Source organism: Corvus moneduloides, chromosome 11, assembly GCF_009650955.1.
Source record: "Corvus moneduloides isolate bCorMon1 chromosome 11, bCorMon1.pri, whole genome shotgun sequence".
In the NCBI taxonomy this organism is placed as follows: Eukaryota; Metazoa; Chordata; class Aves; order Passeriformes; family Corvidae; genus Corvus; species Corvus moneduloides.
Window position 1 is genome coordinate 2,884,774 of NC_045486.1, and position 21,422 is coordinate 2,906,195.

The window sequence follows — 21,422 nt, forward strand, 5'->3', positions numbered from 1 at the left end:
AGGGCTGCTAACTGGGGTTTGTGCCTTAAGACAGCTCAGACAAACCCCTAAATCCTCCTTCCTGCTCTAATTCCTCCCCAGCCCCACTGGTCCAGCCTGAAGGATGCAGATCCTCCCTGGAGCAGGGTAGTTACAACCATGGAATCATCTGATTCCTCCTCAGCTGTATTGAGGAACTCATAACCTGCTGCTCAAAGCTTCTCTCTACTTCCATCAGCGCAAGAGTTCAGGACGCCCTGTTATATACCCTACAACCATTAAATAATCCATAAAGTGATATTTGCACATGGAAATAGTCAACTATCACGATGCATCAGCATTTGGTAGCTTCTCTATCACCTTAAAAAAGGCCAAGCTGCCACCCCAGAGAGGGTTTTTTTTTTAAATAATCTTAATTATTGGGCTTTTCCTGCTTTATTTAAAGAGCACAAGGCACTCCATGTCGGATGGAGAAGGAATGTGCCTTTGCCCAAAACAATATGCAGCGTGAAGGAAATTCAAACTGACACCATTTCAAGACAGCAAAGACAAACTGATTTAGCAACTCTGACAGGCATTTATAAGCAAAATAAAATGTGAATCTAATTTTGGCCTACTGCACCGAAATAATGTGCAGCATGGTTTGATGTCATAACATGAATATTTCATGTATGAACAGCAGCTTGTTTGGGAGGGAGATTTCTCCAGGCACCTGCGAGAGGAGTTCCTGAGAGATGGAGGAGGCTTCGCTGCTGCTCCTCACTGGGTAACCTGATAGTAACTTTTAGACCCTTACTGACTTTTTAACGGTTTTGCCAGATGTCAATATGTAAAAGCAAAAACCATGGCTGAGCCTTTAATTCTAATTAATGGCTGTATTGATCAGCTACATTCTGTCTTGCCTCACGTACAAAACCCACTGGATTCCAGCAGATTCCCTGCCAAAAAGGGCTTTATCCTCATGGCCGGGAGTAAAAAGCAAAGGCTCAACTCTCCAGCCTGTTCTTTGTAAAAGCACAGTGATAAGGAGCAGCGCAGTGAACTGGGGCAAAGTTGGGTATTTAGGGTCTCTGGAGCATTTTGTTTTGATTTGCATCGAGTTTCAAGGTTCAGCAGTTTAACAGCCAGCACGGCCACCTTTCCTTCATCTCAAATTTAGAGCAGAAAGCGTCACAAGGTTACATCTCCAAGTGGAAACCAACCCCAAATTCCACCTGGCGGTTCTCCAGGGTATGGAGAAAACCAGCCCAGCTACTGCTGGAGCAGTGCTGAGTTTTGGCACAAAACACTTGCACAGCCCTCGAAGTTGTTCAGTTTGCGGCCTGAAAAATAAGCAATGAAAAAGACGCTCAGAATTTAAATGATGCTGAATATTCAATAATGGTAATGACTTAAATATTAGAAGCTCTTTGATGCATGTTTCTGCATTTGTCCTTGACCTTTGCTTACTCGTTATTTTGTCTACACATAATTAACACATTCATAATATCACATAAATGCCACTTATTGATACTGTCCCAAGGGCAACTGGTTATCTGGGAAGAACACGGACACATTAACATTTCCTAACTCATTTAGCTCCTCTTCCACATTACACTGAAGAAAGCCATTTGTCAAATCACCCCGAGATGTGTTTTAAGCAGGCAATATTTAACAAGGTAATGGCTTAAGTGTTGTCAGGGCACAGTGACAGTCATTTAAAGGGACAGCTCTAACGAGGGCAGCCGAGGAACGACTCTGCCCGAGCACGCACGGGATGGAACCACCTGGAGATTAAACACAGAGCTTGGAAACATCATTTCCTTCCTGATTTTTCACACTTTGTCCTTATTTAGCCACAGCAAGTGGATAAAAAGCAGCGAATCCATGGTCAGTGACCTGTGCCCACTGGAGGGGTGACATCCCCCGAGGTACCAGCTGAGCAAAGGTGTGAGGTCACCCAGGAGCTGAGGTGTTTAATGATATTGTACCAAATCTCACCTCCAGATCTCACTGCTTTGGGAGATGTTCAGCATCTCCTGCAGCAAGGCCAAACCCAAGAGGTTTAAGGATAATTAATAAGAATAATAAGAATCTTGCATCCTGTTTCTCTCCAGAACACATTACCCATTTTTCATCGACACAAACCAAATATTCAGGGCCACTTCAGATTATTTCGACATTTTGTTCGCTGCACTTGACTTTTATCTGGGAATTATTTTTAAAGACTTCCCTAACAAATCTCTGGTAAAACACATGTCAGCACTTTGGCAGGGCTGGCAAATTTTTCCCGAGCTCGAGTTAAATTTAAAAATGGAAATTGGACTAATTAATTACTTCAGATGGAACAAGAGAGGAGGATTTCAGCACAGGGCTGAAATGAAACAATGCAAGAAGCAACAGCTGGCGGCGTTCCAGCGAGGGCAGCTCTTCCCAGGGAGTGGGAGAGCAGGAAGGGGCAGGGAGGAGAAGCATCCCTGGGCTCCAGCCTCTCACCACCAGCACAGAAATGACCTGGAGGAAGTCACGGAGAAGGAACAGGCTCTCGGGATGACACTGTGACATTCTCCCTCCTGAGGGAATGGAAAGAATAATAAGATGTCAAACTGGGAAGCGATGGATCCTGGCAGGTCCATCCCCAATGCCTGAGCCAGGGAGGAGTCCTGGGCATCAGGAATGAGTTCCCAGGGCTCCCTGGCTGTGCACAAGTGTAGCACTCGTGGGGCCAAGGGAAGGGGAAAGGTGTAGAAAGTGATGCTGGAAATTCAGCTGCATCCTGGCTGGTTAAGGATCATGGAACTGTGGAGTGGTTGGGGTTGGAAGGGACCTTAGAGATTGTCTCATTCCACCTCCTGCCATGGGCAGGGACACCTTCCATGGGCAGGGACACCTTCCACCATCCCAGGATACTCCAAGCCCTGTCCAGCCCAGCCTTGGACACTGCCAGGGATGGGGCGCCCTCTGGACATTGCTTAGCTACAAGTATGGCCCTATATTTTTATATTATTAACATAATCTCTATTGAAAGTTTAATGTTCTTAAGTCAGAATCTTCCTGTTCAAGGAGAAAGGCAAAGTCCTCAGTAAACAGACAAGGAATGAAATCCATGAGGCTCCAACAGGGAAAAGGAAAATGAATAAAGCGAGAAACTGCTACCAGGTTTTCATTTTGTACTTCTACAGAAGAAGGAGGAATGGAAATGGAATATAATAAGTGAGTAAGGAGCAGGTGATGTAAGGAATCAATACCCAAAGTTATCAAATAACACAGCTGACTGCTAGAACAGACCAGATCCTGCAGCATAACCTGTATTTCAGCATGAAAAAATTAAAAATCATAAGCAGCCCAGGGCAAATAATGGATTTTCCCTTGCTAATGTTGATTTAAAATATGAAAATGCATTCACAAGCTCCAAGGTGTGGGGAGTGACTGCTCAACCTGCAGGGCAGTGACCATTAAACACAATAGCAGCAAATGCACCACGGGAAACCGCTGTCCTTGGAAAAAGGAAACCATGTGCACCATGGAAACCTCTCTCTGAGCCTGATCACCAAGTTCAGCTGAAAAAAAAACGGTGGGCAAAGTTTTACCCTCCTTTTATTTGGATAATGAGGAGCAGAGTTCTCCTCGATGTGTTTTATCAATCCAGTGTGAGACAGGAGGGTTTGTCCATCCATAGAAATAAACCCACAAGCTCCTCACAAGTCCAAAATGATCCATTGCAAATTCTCAGCTTCTCTTTTGGGGGAAAAGCTCTGAAAAAGGCTAATCTGAAGTACAGCAAAAAAGGAGCAAGTGTGTGATTTGCCCAGCCCTCCCTGCTTAATATTCCTCTCCTCTGGCAGGACCTGCATGGAAAATGCATCCTGAAGTGTCCGGGGGTCTCTGGCAAGTCACTGACAGATGATGGATGGATCAAATCCAACACCTGGAATACAGAATGATAAGGTTCAGGAATGAAGGGGATGAGTGACAGTGGCTAAGGCGATGAACAGACGGGGGACCTTCACAGCAGAAGGCTGCACCACCTATTTCTTCATGACGAGGATAATGAATGAGGTGACAACAGCAGGAATTCATTTCCAGCCAGGAGTACTGGGCTGAAAAAAACCCCCTCACAGTGCTTTTGTGTTTGTGTTAGCAGCCTTGTGAACATGTGGAGGGATTGTAAAGGTTTGTGAACTCGGCCGTGACTGAGGATTCCGAGGGGCTGGGCCAATTTGCCATCAAGTTTGGGAGCTGGAAATGCTCCCCTGGATCCAGCCCACCCATTCTACCACCACAGCATCACTCCACTGCCTTCCCGAAGCCATCAAAGCCACCTCAAAGACAGATTTATGATTTCCAAACAAGTTCAGATCCAGAAAAGGATAAGGAAGTGTTTAAACTTGTAACGTGACCCAAAGAGCCAAAGGATTATAAAAAATACAGAGAAGGGAAAAAAGGCATTTGGGATCAAAGCATGTTTGCTGCTCTGACCACTTTCATAGCTCTGAGAATTTTTAAGAAGTTGGTATCTTGTGTCATTAGCGAAAACAAACAGCCCCATAAATGAATTCTCAGGAGTGTCCTGTTTCACTGCCATATTCCACCAGCGAAAGGAACTGCTCCAAGGGAAGTTTCCAGAAAGCAGAAAGTTCCTCTGAGCTACAGCACATCCCTGCCTCTCCTCAGGCTCCTCCCTGCTAAGCCCAGCCTAACTCTGCCCTGTCTGCCTCGCTGCTATTTCCAGCTAATAGATGGAGCCATTTGCAGGAGTGGAATATGAGGAGCCCTCCAACACAGACACACATTTCCTGCTCGTCCTGCAATGAATTAATCCCACTTCCCTGCACATCCTGCCTGTCCAAGTCACATCCTTCCTCCAGACCAGCCTCAAGACCACAGCCCCATTAAGCAATCAAACCATGGATGCTCATTAGCTGCTGCTCCTTCTGCTGTTTGCTTGTTTGGTCTCTGCTTGCCTTTTCTTCTCAGCTTACACCATGTCTGGGTCAGTAACTTCGAATTCTTTGCCTCTTGCATTGGCTCACACCTGCACACCCTGCCAGGTGTTATGGGAAATGCAGCTATTCCAGTTGTATTATTTATTTATAAAAATTCACAACAATTACACAAAAGTCAAAGCAGCCTTGGGATACTTGGCCAACTTTAGCTCACAGAGAGCAATGACAACTTTTCTGCTTTGTCCTTTTCAGATGATATATTTCGTATAAGAGGATTCCTTTTTCTTTTTGCCTACAAAAGAATCCAAAGAGCCTGAACAGAATTAAAAGGGCTTGGATTGACAGGACAAGGGGAATGGCTTCCCACTGCCAGAGGGCAGCAGGAGATGGGATATTGGGAAGAAATCCCTCCCTGTGAGGGAAGGTGGGGAGGCCCTGGCACAGGGTGCCCAGAGCAGCTGGGGCTGCCCCTGGATCCCTGGCAGTGCCCAAGGCCAGGCTGGACATTGGGGCTTGGAGCAGCCTGGGACAGTGGGAGGTGTCCCTGCCCATGGCCCTGCCCCTGAAATCAGATGATGTTTAAGGTCCCTTTCAACCCAAAGCATTCCGTGATCCTCTCGAGTTATTTTTCCTAGTGCTGAGTTAATGCTGTGGGAAATCAGTGGAATTCAAAGGGCTTTTTTCCCCCCAACTAAACACCTCAGTCAGCTCCCTGTTTGTCTGAACCTCAGCTTACTTTAGCGAGGCTAAAGAAATCAAGCTGTCCATCATTTATTTAAAGTGTTTGGCCCTGATCCTGGGTCCACACTTAATTTCACCACGGCCTTAAAGCTGGAATCTTCCACAGCCAGAGGAAGTGGCTGGGAAAGAAAATGCCTGAATTGACTTTTGGGGTGAAATGAGTAGTTTTGGATGCTCTGAGCACACAGTGGGTGTGGACCCAGACCTGGCTGGGCTGGGAATGATCCCTTCCACTCCCTGAGCTCAACCACCTCCATCAGCAGCACCCTCACAGAGGGGTCTGAGCTGGACTTTGGGGCCTTCTCAGCAGAGATCCTGAAATATAGATGTAGAAATAAAAAAACCCCACAGGTATATAGTTATAGCTATATCAAAGTCTACTCAGTGATATAAAAATAGAAGTACAGCTAACACTCCAAATCTTTGTCCTTACAAGAAATGGAGAAATGCATTCTTCTGTTCCATGGAATTTAATTAGTTACTAAATTTAGGTTCTGTCAGTGCAGTTATAGAGGATTCACTGCAGTTGGATTTAAATATTGGATGATATTTTATATTTCACACAACGCTAATGGATGACATTACATTGGTATAGATATTCTCAAGTATTTCTGTGTGAATGCTTAGGTCTATTCATAATGTTTTAGTCAGCTAAATCATATTTGATTGCATTTAAAAAAAAAAAACAAAACCAAACCACTTTCAGTCCCAGGTATTCATTATTTGAAAGCAAGAATTCAGTGACACCCTGAATCCCATGAGCAGGGAAAGACTGATCTAAAGCAAAGCCACAGGTGCAAAAATAATTAAATCTTTAAAGCATCAGACAGAGTTATGATGCAATCCATGGGGGAGAAGGAAAGAAGTCAGTGCTAAAATTCCTCCTTTGCCATAAACTTATTTCTTCCAATTGCTCAGTACCCTAAAATACGAAGAATTTGGGCAGAACTTTCTAGAAATTCCAGTTCTTAACTATCTCGGTATCTCTGAGCATCTCGTGCATCTCAGCTCTTCATCTGCAATAAAACAGCACAGAACCAGCTCGGGAGAATTCCACAAGGATCACTAAAGACCTGGGATTCGAAGTCCATTCAGAGCCTACAGTAAGAAGGGTCAAACCAGTTCTCCAGTTTGGTTCCAACTGCTCTGCCTCAAACTGCAGAATTCATGAGGTATTTTCTCCTGGAGATGCTGGGTTTGAGACAAAATTTAGGCCAAACTTACTCAAAAGTCACAGAGAGACAGGATCTGCCACCTCAGGCTGGTGCAGGGAAGGGTTTTATAAAGCCTCAAAGAGCATTCCCCCACCTTTCTTTTTAAATTCTTTTTGTTTTTACTGAGCAGATTCACACAGCCCAAACTCCTTTGCAAGATCTGTGCCACACACAGGTCCTGGAGAGAGAAGCTGGATGGTCCAGGACTAGAAATGCCATTTTAAAACATGACCCCAAAGTTTATTTTTGGCAGATGGGATTTTCCAAGTACAGACCTGAGCTCCCTCCACAACATCTGAACTCTACTTAAGTTTGATCTATAAGATTATTTTCATTCCAACCCCTTTGGACACTTGCAACAACAACATTTCCCTTCTCCCTACATGAATTTAATTTGGTCATGCACTGCAACTCTGCTTAGAAAGCTGCTTAGTGGCAATGTTTCAGAAATCTGAATCAAATTTTCCTGAGTGGAATAAAATTAGTTATCGAGGAAAGGATAATCCGCTTTTCTAGGGGCAGTGGTTCTGTATTTTAGGTAATGGTTCGAAAATACAATAATAATCCTAATAATAAAATGGCTCTGAGATACAGTGAGTGCTGATGCAGCTGGCTATGGGAGCAGAGCTGCTGTCTAGGGATAAACTGGGCATGACTGGGAGCACAAACCCACAGATTTACGCCAGAAACCTCAGGACTTCCTGACTTCTCTGGGCCTGAACCTGCCAAGAGCTGCAGAGTCATTTTAGACTCCAGAAGTGCGAGTTCAGAGCTCACAGAGCTGCCTGATGTGGCCAAAACCCTGCAGGGGTGGTGCTGAGCAGTTCCCCAATTCTGCACATTTTCTGGGGCCCTTTTGGGGCAAATCTCACAGTTCCAACCCCCTTTGCACCACCACCCACCCCCTCCATCTCTGCTCCATGTTTAACTTAATCACCCTGGAGGGTGATTAAGCCAATTACCAAAGGTACAGGCAGCTTTCCACCATGAAGGGCTTGGTAATTCCCAAAATCCAAGTTCCAGGAGCTGCTGGTGGCTGCAAACAAGGTCAACCTCCCACTGCCTCAAATCACACCCCAAGTGTGATGTCAGAGCATCATCTCTCCTCATCCCGAATTTCTCAGCTACGCCCTGCCTGCCACTATGCCAAGTAGTTTGGCAACTCAGAGAGGACTGGAACCTTCTCAGGAACTGGGATCATCCATCAGCAAGAGAGGCAGAATCAGAAAAAAACTAGTAAGAGCAAAACCATGGCCAGGGAGGTGACCTGCCACGGAATTTCAGTTGGAAAAAACCTCTAAACTCATAAAGTCCAACCATTTCCCAGCACTGCCAAGGCCACTGCTCACCCATCTCCTCAAGTGCCACATCCACACAGCTCTTAAATCCCTCCAGGAATGTTCCAGCACTTCCTGCTCATTGGAATGTGATCAAGGATCTCCTCACAGTGCACCTTCCTCCCAGTGGCAAAAGTTACCAGTGGTGCTCGGTGACCTGTGCCATCCTGTGCTCACAGCTCTTAGTGTGACATCATAAAATCTGACAAAACTTTCTCAACCAAACCCTTTTTTTGCTGTGGACCCCCACTAAAAGGAAATTCCTTTAAAACAATTGCATCAGGTTCCCAGAAGAGCTCACAGGCTGGAGGGGTTTTATCCCCACTTTCACCACCAGTGGAAAGCACCAGTCCCAGCCAGCTGGGCAGGGCAGCTGTGCTCTCCCCATCCCTCTGGGAATGCAGGACAGGCCCGTTCCAAACCCACACACTTTTTGTGGAAAACTCTTGGCCAGTGAGACCACAGGGCTCCCAGGCCCCATTTAGCTGAGCAAGCAAGGCTGGGAACCCATTAATTTGCTGGGTGAGTTATGGTTCCCTGCAGCACCTTTTGTTCACTGTCAAGGTTCTGCAACAATGACGGATGCAGCTACGGCCAGCCCCAAACTCCAGAATTTGATCTACTAAATCATTGCAGATATTAAATGTCTCAGCGATAAGCCTGGCAAATGCACTCCTCTGGAGCTCACACTTGGTGCTGAGCACGAGCAGGAGGGACTCCCCACACAGTTCCCTATTGTTCCATGGAAAATTATGCAGGGTGGTAATGTCATCGCTCCCTGGAAAGGAACCAGAATCCCAGGAAAACTCACACAACTTCCTAAAGGGGCTGCTAAAAGGAGCCACACGTCTGCCTGGGTGAGTGAGGCAGCACCGTGGGGCATTTGGAGCTTGCCAATCCCAGTTTTGATAGCAGGAGCTGGACGTGCATATAACATTCCCACTTACCCTGGTAAATAAACAGAAAAGACTGCAGCAAAATAAAGAACCAGGGGAGCACAGGCAGAATGCTTAAGCAGCAAGACACAGGCAGGGTTTCAGTCTGGCTCTTCTCAACCTCAGTATTAATCTTTTTTTGTTTAAAACCATCTCCTTCCTTCATCCACAGCAGACAAGAGAAGTGAGCAAATTTCACCCCATCTCATTTATAAAGAGCACGGAGCTGTTCAAAGGAATCCTCACCCAAAGCAGATTAAGGCATGAAGAGGGTGGAACAATTGCTGCTTCATTTTTAATTTCTCCAAGTCACCATCAGATAGATGACAGTGGTTAGCACAGGAAGGATTCTGCAGGCTTCATAAACAATAGAGGTATTACCCATTATCACACAAGTACAAATTAGTTTGACCTTTCCAGCTTTTTCATGTGAGGCTTCCTTTTTTCCACTTGACTAGAGAAAATATTGAGTCGAGCCACGTTCTGCACTCTCCCTCCTCAGATGTGTTTGGCCAGTGTTTCGTCCCTAAACCTGCGATTAGGAGAGACCCATTAAACACGGAGTTCACCTGAGGAATTCTCTGGCTCAAACCAGCACATTCCTGGTGCTCCCTGGGAGAGCCCCAGCCTCACTCTTGGGGTTGCTCCGCACCTGCTTCCCCCATCCCTGCCTCCCTGGGGGAGCAATGCGTGATGTGGTCATTTCATACTCCATGGGAAGTGCTGGGAAACAATATGGAAATATTGTTGGGGTGGCAGAGATCACCAGAGAGCCATGGAATGGTTTGGGTTGGAAGGGGCGTTAAAACTCATCCTGTGCCACCCCTGCCATGGGCAGGGACACCTCCCACTGTCCCAGGCTGCTCCAAGCCCCAATGTCCAGCCTGGCCTTGGGCACTGCCAGGGATCCAGGGGCAGCCACAACTGCTCTGGGAATTCCATCCCAGCCCCTCCCCACCCTCATGGACAGGAATTTCTTCCCAATCTCCCATCCAGCCCTGCCCTCTGGCACTGGAAAGCCATTCCCTGTGTCCTGTCCCTCCAGCCCTTGTCTCCAGTCCTTCTCCAGTTCTCCTGGAGCCCCTTTAGGCCCTGCAAGGGGCTCGGAGCTCTCCCTGGAGCCTTCTCCTCTCCAGGTGAGCACACCCAGCTCTCCCAGCCTGGCTCCAGAGCAGAGGGGCTCCATGGGCTCCTCTGGATCTGCTCCAGCAGCTCCATGGCTTTGCTGTGCTGAGGACCCCAGGGCAGAGAGGGAAGGATGCTCAGTTCTGTCCTCCCTGCCCACAGCCCTCATCCCTGCCCACCACAACAAAACCTGCCTGATCCCGTGAAAACTCAGGGGCGTGGATTTAGGAACTGGATTAACACCAAGCTCTCCTGAACAGAAGCATGTACACCCCTAGGAAGCCTTCTGCATGTCCCCAAGCAGTAGAATGGCACGGAGAAGCGATCCCTTGTGCCAAGAACTCCCAGGACAGCTTCCCTGGGCAAGCCATGCACTCACTGCTCATGGACAGGCATCCCTGCGAGGTTTAAAATCATTCCTCACAGATAATCAGCACTTTTTATCAGTGACCTGGAACGTGCTGCATCCAGCACAGGAATCCTCCGGTTCTCCTGTTCATTCTGTGTGGAAGCCAGAGGAGCTGGGGAGGAGCAGGCAGAGGGTGATGCTGAGCCAGCCACAAATGCTGTACCTGTCAGCCAAAACGTGGGAGGAGCTGCTGCATCCGGCTGGGCAAGGAAAGAGGGAAAGCAGCGGGTGGAAAAGCAGGGAAAACAAGGGGGGTACTGAGCACACAATCCCGACAATGACAGGATATTCCAAGGAGAAATTTGATGCATTTTTGTGTCAGTTCCTCAGAGTTAGGGATGCTGAGAAAATTCCAGTGTAGCAATTGGGGTTAGAGGTGCTAAATCCCCTACCCAGCTAAAGCCCTGTCCTGCCTTATCCCGGGTTGTGGAGCAGGGTGTTCCCACTGCTCCGGGCTGGCTGTGGGCTGCTCCGCGGGATCAGAGCAGCGGGCTGAGTGCTGCCACCCTGTGGGACCCGTGTCACTCCTGCCTGTGCTGGCACTGCCGGGATGCTCAGCACACTCCTGAGTCTGGGAAGCTGGAGGGGCTTGGAAGCCCGAGCCAGCTGTTCCCAGAAAAGCACAACACACGGGGATACTCCCGACAACAAATTCAGGAGCTGGGGTGCTTATAAATAGGATTTAGAACAAAAAGGTTACTGAGTTCTGAGCAGAATAAGAACAAATGTTGTAATTCAGACTCATTAGTAAGGCAAAGGTAACTGATGAATTTACACAATCCCTGTTTGCTCCCACAGACCCAGGCCGGGATGGAAATCCTGCTTTGTGCGTCACTAGGAGCAGATCCAGTCTGAAATCACTGCTCTGCTGTGCTTCATATTTCATTCATTTCTGCTTCCAGCGATACATGCAAAACAGAGGGCATGATCCATCTCCCTAATTGAACAATACAGATCAATTAAATATGAAAAGTCATTCTTGGACTGAAACCCTCTTAGGCAAATGTTCTGCTCTTATGCTAAGTAACTCTTTTAAAAAGCTGGGAGTTGAGTGCTGTTCAGAGGGGGTTTTATTTATTTATTTTCAAAAGACTGGGAGACAAAGCCAAAAAGATTCATCCATTCATTCATGACAAGAGGAGATAGAGTTTTGACCACTGAGCAAGGTAGCAGTGAATGAAGAGATATCTTATTTGATGGAAGTTCCTCGGTGCTGTTTGTATGAGGTGAAGAACCCAAACCAAGGGCCAGCGATCAAACTGGATGAAGACCCCTCTGCTCCAGATGTTCCAGCTATAGCTGGAAAGGTGTAAAAATGAGGGATGGGAATCACCAGCAGGAACAAAGAGCAGGGAAAGCTGTGCCCTGCGAAGCCCCAGCAGCCCTTGGGCTCTCCCTGACGGCTTTTTGGGTCTCCACACTCCTATCACTGGGAGCACAGAGATGCAAATGGTGTTTTGTTGTCTGGAAGTCTTCTGTGATCTGAATAAGAGGAGCTTAAGAAACCATGCACTTAGAGATGGGTTAAAAACCCCAGGGAGGTGATTGCCATGCAGCACCATTCACCCTCCACAAGAGAGGTTTTCCCACCGAAATCACCCCGGGATGGCCTTTGTTCCCCTTCTTAGGCTCTGATTAAACGCAACGACCTGCTAAGCCTCATGTCAATTGGGCTTTAACACCACAGCTCCTCCTCGGCTAAACATTTATATAAATAAATAAATGCTAAACACAGATTTCGCCCGAGGCCAACAAAGATACAACACTGACAGAACTTCTGGAGGAGCGAATCAGTCTGGAGCTAGGAGCAGCTCAGGGCTGACTGGGCTCCTGGAAATCTGGAGAAAGCCAAGCCTGACCGTGGGGTCTTTCAAGCACGTCTTGCTCTCAAAGGAGAATTGGGGAAAGCCCCAAGAGAGGGTTAACAAGGACTGAGTCTCACTGAATCCAGAAACCGAAGAGGAGAAAAGGTGGGGAAGAACCATCCTGGTGCTTTTCTTTTATCCGTGGTATAACATATCTCAGGAGAACTTGGTACTGGCTAGACTAGAACATGAATAAAGATGCTTGGCCAGATCTGAGACATCTCCGGCAAGTCTTCAAGGAATACAGCATCAGCAGCTGAACAACTGGGAGCTTGGGGGAGAATTAACAGAAGAAACAAACGTGGCAGAACCTCGTTTTTGAAACCTTTAACACAATTTTTTAAAGAATCCCTGCCATTTTGAAAATTAAATGGTTGCAGATGATTTTTTTTGGAGTCCTTCTGAAGTGGAATAAGTGCATCACTTACCTCACTGGAGGCCACATGCTGATGCATCTATGCTGTGATTACAGCCCCAAGCAAAAATCCCAATTTATGTTGCAGAGGCAAAACTTCCCCTTCTGCTCCACCTTCCTAAAGCTGAACTATGCACGTGACAGTCACCAGATTGTTTTCTAAATGCTTTGACCCTGATGGTTCTGAGGGCTTGACTTTCATTGATTTAACCCAGCAATTAAAAACACCCCAACAAATCTTTCTTTTTCTTGGTGTCGGGCTGGGATAGATTTTTACCCTGCAGATTGCGATAAAATGACTGTACCCAGGGAACAGCAAAGAATGGAGTTATTTCCCAACATCAACACACTCAGAACCCTGTTTAGTGCAGAAAATGCTGCTCTCTTGGTTCATAGCGAATGTGAAGCTCATTTGTGTTCAGATTAGAAGCAGATTTGACACAGATTTGACACATTTCCTTTGAGTATCCCCACTTTTGGTGGCTGCTGGGAGGAGGAGGCAGGAAGAGTTGTGCACTGGCATGAAACAGTAAATCATATGGGTGTCATCATTATATATTTGCTTTGCTAATAATACAAAGAATGAATCACTGCTGTCATGATATTCGTATTTATACTCGAGTAACCACCGTGGCAGATACCAGTGAAGATGTGTGCAAGTTTCAGCCTTGGCAGCACGCCTGGCCCGCAACTCGCAGCTGACATTTGTGGATTTGGCGTGATTCATGGCACTTTTCTGTGTTTGTGATTACCTTCCTGTCAGGGGCTGAGCATCACTCACCCACCAAGTGGCAGAGACTCCCAGTGGGAAGGAAAATTCCCAACTGTTGCACCAAAGCTTCTCCAAAGACAGCTGAATCCTCTGTGTGACCATGGGGCTGAGCACCAGGTCACCAGACATCAAAGGGAGAGAGGGAACTGCTTCTGCAGAGACTTCACCAGGTCATCCCAGGCCACCGAGGGAAGGTATGGGAAGAAACCCCAGACTTGCTCTATTCTAACAGGGCTAAAAATAGACCCGTGATGATTTATGAACTTTCAAAGGCAGCAGAGTATTTTTAAGCAGCAGCTTCTCCTGCTCCGTCTGCATCCTGGGAGCTGCCTGCTTGGCACCAGGGCTGTGCCCACCCTGCCCTGATGGGGACCAGCCCCTCCAGCACGCTCACCAAACAATTAACCAAGACCATGAGAGCAAATAAAAAGGCACTGATCTGTCCATCTCGGGGGTAATATCCTTCCTTCACTCTGCCTCGTCCTTACCTCTGAGTTTCACATATTCATTTTAAAATCAAGTTAACGCCACAGAACTGTCAGACAAAGCCAACTCCCGAAGCCAAGGTAAATAAGTCACGTGGCACCAGAACATTTACAAAATGCCTCTGAAGTTTTGCATCTCCAGGAGAAATTTTACATGAGCTCACCCCTGATTTCCAGCTGGCCCTCATGGGGTAACATGGGGTGAGTTTGAAATGCAAGGAATCTTCATCCCAGTAAATAAAGACCTGGACAGCAGCAAGAAAGACTTTAATGCACGAGGAGGTGCAAGTTTGGGAACCAAGTGGGCTCTCAGCAGCTGCTCACTGGCTGCCACTGCTGCTGCCCTCCCCTCTGGAATAAAAGCTCCTCAGCCAAGGGCTGAAAATCAGCACTCAAGAGTCAAGCACTGGAGGGATTAACACTGGAAAAATCAAGCCAGGACACCCTGGAGAAGGATGGTTGTGGTCTCAGAGACACCCACCCCAGCACCAGAGATGTCCCTGTGGCCCAGGGGAAAGGACACGCCACCCCTCACCCCCTCCCACCACGCAGACCACACTGAAGGCACTCCTGCCCTCCTCAGCCACCGCTGGTGAGCTCAGGTGAGGGGCTGGGAGCTCCAGACATCCCTGTTAACCCATGGAAAGCCAGGCTTTGGAGGCTGCAGCATCTCATCCCATTTTCCAGGAGGCTGCCTGCACAGGTGAGCTGTGCTGTCATTCACATTCCCAACACACGTTTTGTCATTGTGGAGAACAGAACAAGCTTAAAATTCTGGGAGCGCCAGATGGGCGAGAAGAGAGCTCAGCTCTATTGCAGAAGGTAAAGATGGGAAAATCCTACAAATTCCAGAGTTTTGCCAGGATCATTCAACTCTAACTACCTGCAGGCACACCCTGCTTGCTTCCCTCCACTCTAACCAGCCAAGAGCTGTCTCCAGGCAGGGGCTGCTTGGGGCAGGAGACCCTCAGAGCCTCCCAAAAGGGAAATACACCCAGAGTTTGGGGTGGCTTCCTGCAAAGGGCCACCTCTTGAGATCCCCCAAAATCTTGTCAGAGGGATTCAGCTGTGCCCAGAGTTCAGCACGGGAGGGACAGGTTGCTGCAGCCAGTGGAAGCCATTGTCTCTAGCAGGCTGCTTTGGGAAAATTAGTGGTGTGCCCACCTCTAAATGAGGCTGTATGGCAAGGAAAAGAGGGATTAGCCATGTAAAGTGAGTCCTTTTGGTATTAGATTTAAGAGGGGAGGTGACTTTGAAGGATTATTCAAGAGCCATTTAAGCAGTTTTCAGGGACTTACAAACGCAGGGTAAAAATGCAGCTCCTCAGGTCCAGAAAAGAAGAAAAATTCCGTTTCCTGGCCAGGAAAGTAGCAGGTAAGGCTTCTGAGGGACCCCCTCAAGTGCAGGCCCCCAGCATCCTGCTCCCCACGCCCGGTGCTGGCTGTGGAACCCCGGCTGGAGCATCACCTGCACACCTGGGCTGGAGCTGCTGCAGGAGCCAGAGGCACCAGGGAAGGGGCTCCAACAGCCACGATGCCCATGGGATGGGTCACGGCACCCCCTGGGCTCCCTGCCAGCACGGGGGAACAGCCACCCACCCACTCACTGCGGGGCAGGGGCTGCTGGATGTTGGAAAGGAGCTCCCGAGTGTCGCGACCATCACAAGAGGAGCTGCCACCAGCCCCTGCTCCCACCTCAGTGATTTATCCGCTGGGATGCAGGTCCTGAACCGATCCATGGAAACCGGAGGATGTGCAAGCACAACCACAAAAAACTGACTTCTCCCTGCAGCCAAACGTCCCCTGCTTCCCCGCACCTCAGGTGCCTCATCAACATGCTGGCTCTTAATCCTCTGCCCACATTAATCCAGCGAGGGAGAGGAATACGTGGCTCCAAGACATCAGGCTGCTCTATCGAACGAGCCCTCCTCGGGAAAAAAAAGTCCCTCTTTGGCTTAGCCTAAAAGGTGACGGGTAATTAGTATGTAAGGTACAAACTATTGCCACTTGTTATGCAAGCGGCATCCTTTAATTTGTAGTTTCGATAGCAAGCCGTTCCTGTCTGGGATAAATAAAACAACACGCTGCAGTATGTTCCTCACGGCACGGGAGCAGCAGCAGCCTGGGGAAAGCAAAAGGAGCTCCAACTCCAGCCGGGAACGCGGCTGGAGCCAGCAAAAAGTTCTGCGTGCGCCTGGAGCAGCCTGGCGGGATTATCCCCGCGCTCACTCCGGGATGGACCCGCGCTCGCTCAGGGATGGACCCGCTCCGTGCCCGGGGAGCCGCAGCCATCCCCACCCGGGCCGGCTCTGCGCGACCCCGAGCACGGCTCCGCACGGCTCCGCAGCACAGCCCGCACCCCGCGGCAGCCCCGCGCTCCGGGAGCACCGGGGGGACCCCGGCGGGCACCGCGCTCCGAGCCCTTCCGGCCGCGCTCTCCCTCCCTCGCGCCGCAGCCTTGCTTAAAATTTCCTTATTTATCTTTTTTCTTTTTTTTTTTTTCCCCCCCCCCCCCGTTTTAAACCTGCCTCCCTCCTCGCCGTGCCGAGCCGCGCTTACCTGGGCGGGGAGGGGGAGACATGCCCGGCCCGGCGCGGCTCCGCGGGTGCGGGCGCTCCTGCGCGGCCCCGCAGCCCCGAGGTGCGCGGCGAGCGCGGCTCCCGCAGCCCCGCGGCCGCAGCATTGAGCGGCAGCGGCGGGAGCCGGGCGGGCTCCGCGCAGACCCCACCCCCGGCCCCGCCGTGCGCGGGGGCGGGCGGCGGAGCGGCGGCGGCCGCGTTAACCCTTCCTGCCCCGCCGGTGCCCGCCCGGTGCCCGCCCGCGGCCGTGCGGCAGCGCTCGGTCCCAGCCCCGCGGGCAGCGTCCCCCGCCCTGCCCCCGGCTCGCTGTGCTGCAGCGCAGGTGCGGCTCTTCGCGCTCCCGCGGCTCCACCTGCATCCCGGGCAGCTCCGAGCCCGTTCCCGTCGCGCTCCCCGCTTTTCCCCCATCCCCGACCAGCCCCGGTCCCACTATGGGAGATCACAGAGTCCCAAATTACCGCTAGCGGCTTTTTTTTTTTTTTTTTTTTAATTTTCCCCTCCGCGCGTTGCCCTCCGGTTTTAATCCCAGATTTGCCGTAATTATCTCGCTCTGTAAAGGGAGCCTCTCCTCACCCGCCTGCTCTGCCACCCTCTCGCTCAGCCCTTCGAACCCATCGTCTCCCTTCATCCCCTTCCCGTTCCTCCTCATCCAAGAACTGCGCGTGTTGTGAGGGAGATGAGCCTGCGAGCACAGCGCACCTGGGTGCCAGCCCTGCTGCTCCCAAGCTCTGCTGGCTGTCCCTGTGCCCAGCGATGCTCCCAAACCTTCCTCAGGTTCCCTCCTCAGGGTCTCTGCTTGCTGCTGCAATGCAAATGATGAGCCGCAAACTGCTTTGAAAGTCAGGAGTCCAGGCTTAATAAGCGGCGTAGTGTAAAGGCACGGAGAAAAGAAAAAGAGTACTCAGAAGTGAGGGTGGGACCTACCTTTCCCCCTGTCCCGAAATCCTGTCCCGGGAAGTGCTCTTAAATGCCTGTGCAAAAAAATGCCTTGCAGTGAGAAGAGGGTATTCAGTCTTAACTGTGCCTCCCCTGGGTTTTGAGGGATTAAACGAAACCCTTATTATGTTTAATTATCTCTAGAGTTGCTCTCTGTGCTTGCTGCCTTGCTTTATGGTTTAATAAACTGCACGTCGATAGAAGCTGAATGACAATTAACGTTAGTGCAGGTTGGGTTGGCATTTACTGCTGCTCGCAGGTTCCTCCTCCACGTGCCTGCACTCAGGTGTTTCATCACCATCTATCAGAGCCTCTTTATCCACACACCTCCTCGCTCCCAAAGGATCCATCCAAAACCTTGGGAAGCAGCCTGGGCAGCTCAGGAGGGTGGCTGTCCCAGCAGAACCCCATGCAGGGGTCAGCTCTGCAGGTCCAAGGGGTTGGGAGCACTTCATAGAGCAGTAACGACACCCTGGAGCATCTCCAGGCTGATGGACCACCTGCAGTTGGCTCAATCCTGAGCAGTCCTTAAGTACTTCTTATCATGGAATCATGGTTGGAAAGGATCTCTGAGATCATCAGGTCCAACCTTCATGATGGAGGATGGCCCTAAACAGAGTTCACTGCTCCTGGAGAGGGGCCAGCGCTGCCTTTCCTGAGCCCTACTGAAGGTTTAAGGTTGGGCCCAAGAGTGAATCAAAGTCGAGGGGAGGCAGGAGTGCAGCACTCGAGCCGTGCAGGAAAGAATCCCCTTGTGTTATGCAATGTTATATAAATGTTGTGTATTATTTGTGTAATCTCATCCTGATTTATACAGGAGGGGAGCCTGCTCAGCAATCCAAAATAAAGTTGAGCGCCAAGTGCTTTCAATTTGGGAGCGCCTGTGTCTCCAAGGTCACCTCATAAATCCTGGCACTGTGGCATGGCGCTGCCAATCTGTGTGGGGTGTAATAACTCTGGAGGGAAATCAACACTGGAAACGCTGCCGAATTTTTCAAAGGGAACATGCATTGAATGCATCATCATCATCATAACCCAGCTGAGCGTGCAACATCCTCGCAGGCAGCGAGGAAAAACATCTCCCACCCTCGGCTGGGTGGCAACCAGCAGCAAATGAGAGCTGAAAGGTGAAGGCAGGGCGGCGGTGGGAGCAGACAGATGGCTTCCCTGGAAAGCCTTTTGGTTGTGCCACCTTCCCTGCACACCTTTAACTCACCCCTGAATGAACAAGCAAACCAGGTCACCTGCTTTTTGTTTTTTTTTATCCCAACAAATCCACAAATAAGGCCAAAGGTAAAAGAGTCAGCAATCAAAGGCCCCCGTTGAAAATTCAGACATATTCTTTTGAACAAATAGTCTCGAATACTTCATAAATCTGGCAAGGAAAAGTGCCTGGCGGGTTTTTAAGCTGGGTTGTAACAGCGAAGCTGACACTTTGAATCAAGCCTCGCAGCGCGACCTTCAGAAACCGCTGCACCGCCGTGCCCGTGACTGACAGCGGGAGAGCCCTGCCCGAGCATCGCCACGACATTTAGCACGCTGGTGTTAATTAGCTACAAACAAACCGCTCTGAGCTGCCGTGGAGGCTGCCCCGTGTGTGGGGGTGTGGGGGTGTGTGTGCACACAGAGCCACCAAGGAGGCAGAGCTCGGCCCAAGTCCTGCCCCGGGACAGCCACACGGAGGGTCCCCAGGCTGTCACCGCTGTGTGCGCCTGCACAGAGGAGTAAACACAGCCCTGCGCAGCCCTGCAGCGCTGCTACAACCAGGTGTAGAGGTGGAGCAGACACAGACTGTGATTTATGGGTGCTGAACTCGCAGCCTGAACTTGGCAGAGGCTCCGGCGTTTAGGCTGCAGTTTGTGTAAATCTTAGGAAAGGTTTGGGCACGATTTTACTGATACAGTAAGAGTTTGTTAAGGAACTCTGCTTTAAATGACTGCTGCAAAACATCCCCAAGGTTTACACTGGAGTTTTGTCTGACCTTTAATTAAAATACCAAGGCTCTCTTTACGTGGTGATGGCTATTTGTAAAGTCCTCTGAGGGTTGTGTCTAAGTTCTGCTTGTATCTCGGTGATATCTTGGCGAGCAACGCAGCTCACAAGGAATTTTGGAGAAATCTGCCTTTTTTTTATCATCACCAGCCTTGCATTGTATGATTTTCATTTTAGGACAATGCATCAAACTGATAATTCTTAATGTGATGCAGTGAGAAAAGTGTAATCAGCAACTGGCTGAGAGTTATTCGTGATGGGACCTGTAAATATTCTTGAGTGCACAGCCCTGTGACAACACAGGTGGGGATTTGTAGGGAAATAAATCCTTTACACAAGGCTGAAGTGGAAAGGTGGGGGATAAACGGCTTGGGGGCCTGGTGTTCTGTTTGGGAGCCGGGAAGAAACAGAAGCAAAACCTCGGTGTTGTGCCAGCACAACTCAGTGCTTGTTTCAGAGATGCACATTCCATGTTTGCTCCTCAATCCTTGGCCAAAAATGCCAGTTATTGCCAGTTTCAATGGAGTATTTTGAAAGTATGGATATTCAGCACTGACAAATAGTTAAGAACCAAAGATCTAAACCCACAAACTTTGTGCCTTCAGGTGTAGTTTCAACAACTTCACTGTCCAGGTATAAAAAACAGCTTTCAAGGCACAGATTCCTAAAGGAATCTTGATTTCTTTAGTTTAATTCCAAATTCTTCAGGTCTATAAAGTCTCTGGAAGGCAGGAGCAGTTCTGTCTGAATCAAGGAGCACAGCAAAGAACCTAAACATTATAGCTGGGGAAGACTTTCACAGTTTAAAAAGCTCAGCTTAAGTAGTGACTGAGTCCCGAATCTTTCCATGTTTTTCATTGGACTTCCCATACCCAAACTCTCCCTGAACCTTTATAAAATTTCCTTAAGGCTCTAGCTTCCTAATAACAGTTGATAATAATGCACATTTTTTATGACCAAATGGTGGAATTCGGAATTTTTTTAATGAAAATCATGCAATTCTCCGATGGTAAAACTATAATTTATAACTCTAAATTAAGGCCTTAGGTCGCAAAGCAAAAAAGAAGCAGAATGGGAAAACCCTGAAGCTTCTCAGTCTAATAATTAGAAATTATTTTTTTGTTATTAAAATTCCAAGGTGACAGGCACTGCTACGTTTTATTAGTCAAAGAAACACAAGATAAGCTTCATTATCTGCAGTGATTTTTTTTGAGAGTAGATTTAAAATGCAATAATTCAATTACCTCCGAAATCCAAATAAAATCTCCCCATATTCCTCAAGCACCGCCAAAGGGACGTTTCCAATGACACAACCTTAATAATGCCCACATTAAAAATGTTAAGAACAAATACTTTGAAAGCCCCCAGAATTCCGAGTGTGTCTCCACGATAAGGTGGTGACATTTATAAATGCCATGTGATTAGCATGTGAAGGGAGATACACATTCATTGTGTGCTCAGACCTATTAATCATCCATCACCTGATAAACATGGAATAAAATGCCCTCTCTGTTCCCTTTTGGAGTCCTTCAAAAGATGGCTCTTGGTGCTGATAACTCCAACATTCCCTCAGATCCCTTAGTTAGGGGTTTTTATAACAATAATTTTGGTTGTGTTCAGGCAGGATCTTCCTAAAGACCACGATGGATTTTGGGTGGATGAAGGAGTATCAACCAACACCTCATCAGCTTGGATTCTTCTTCCAAGGGGTATC

The 21,422-nt window shown here is 48.8% G+C and overlaps 1 protein-coding gene across 3 annotated transcripts in view; it reads right to left on the reverse strand.

Annotated features, from left to right (window-relative positions):
- Positions 1-16,851, reverse strand: part of CNTN4 (contactin 4) — a 270,420-nt gene extending 253,569 nt beyond the window's left edge. For all 3 annotated transcript variants that reach the window (XM_032120664.1, XM_032120665.1, XM_032120663.1), the window contains exon 1: positions 16,761-16,851. The gene's annotated coding sequence lies outside the window, so the exon portion shown is untranslated. The remainder of the gene's footprint in view (positions 1-16,760) is intronic.
- Positions 16,852-21,422: the final 4,571 nt, after the last annotated feature.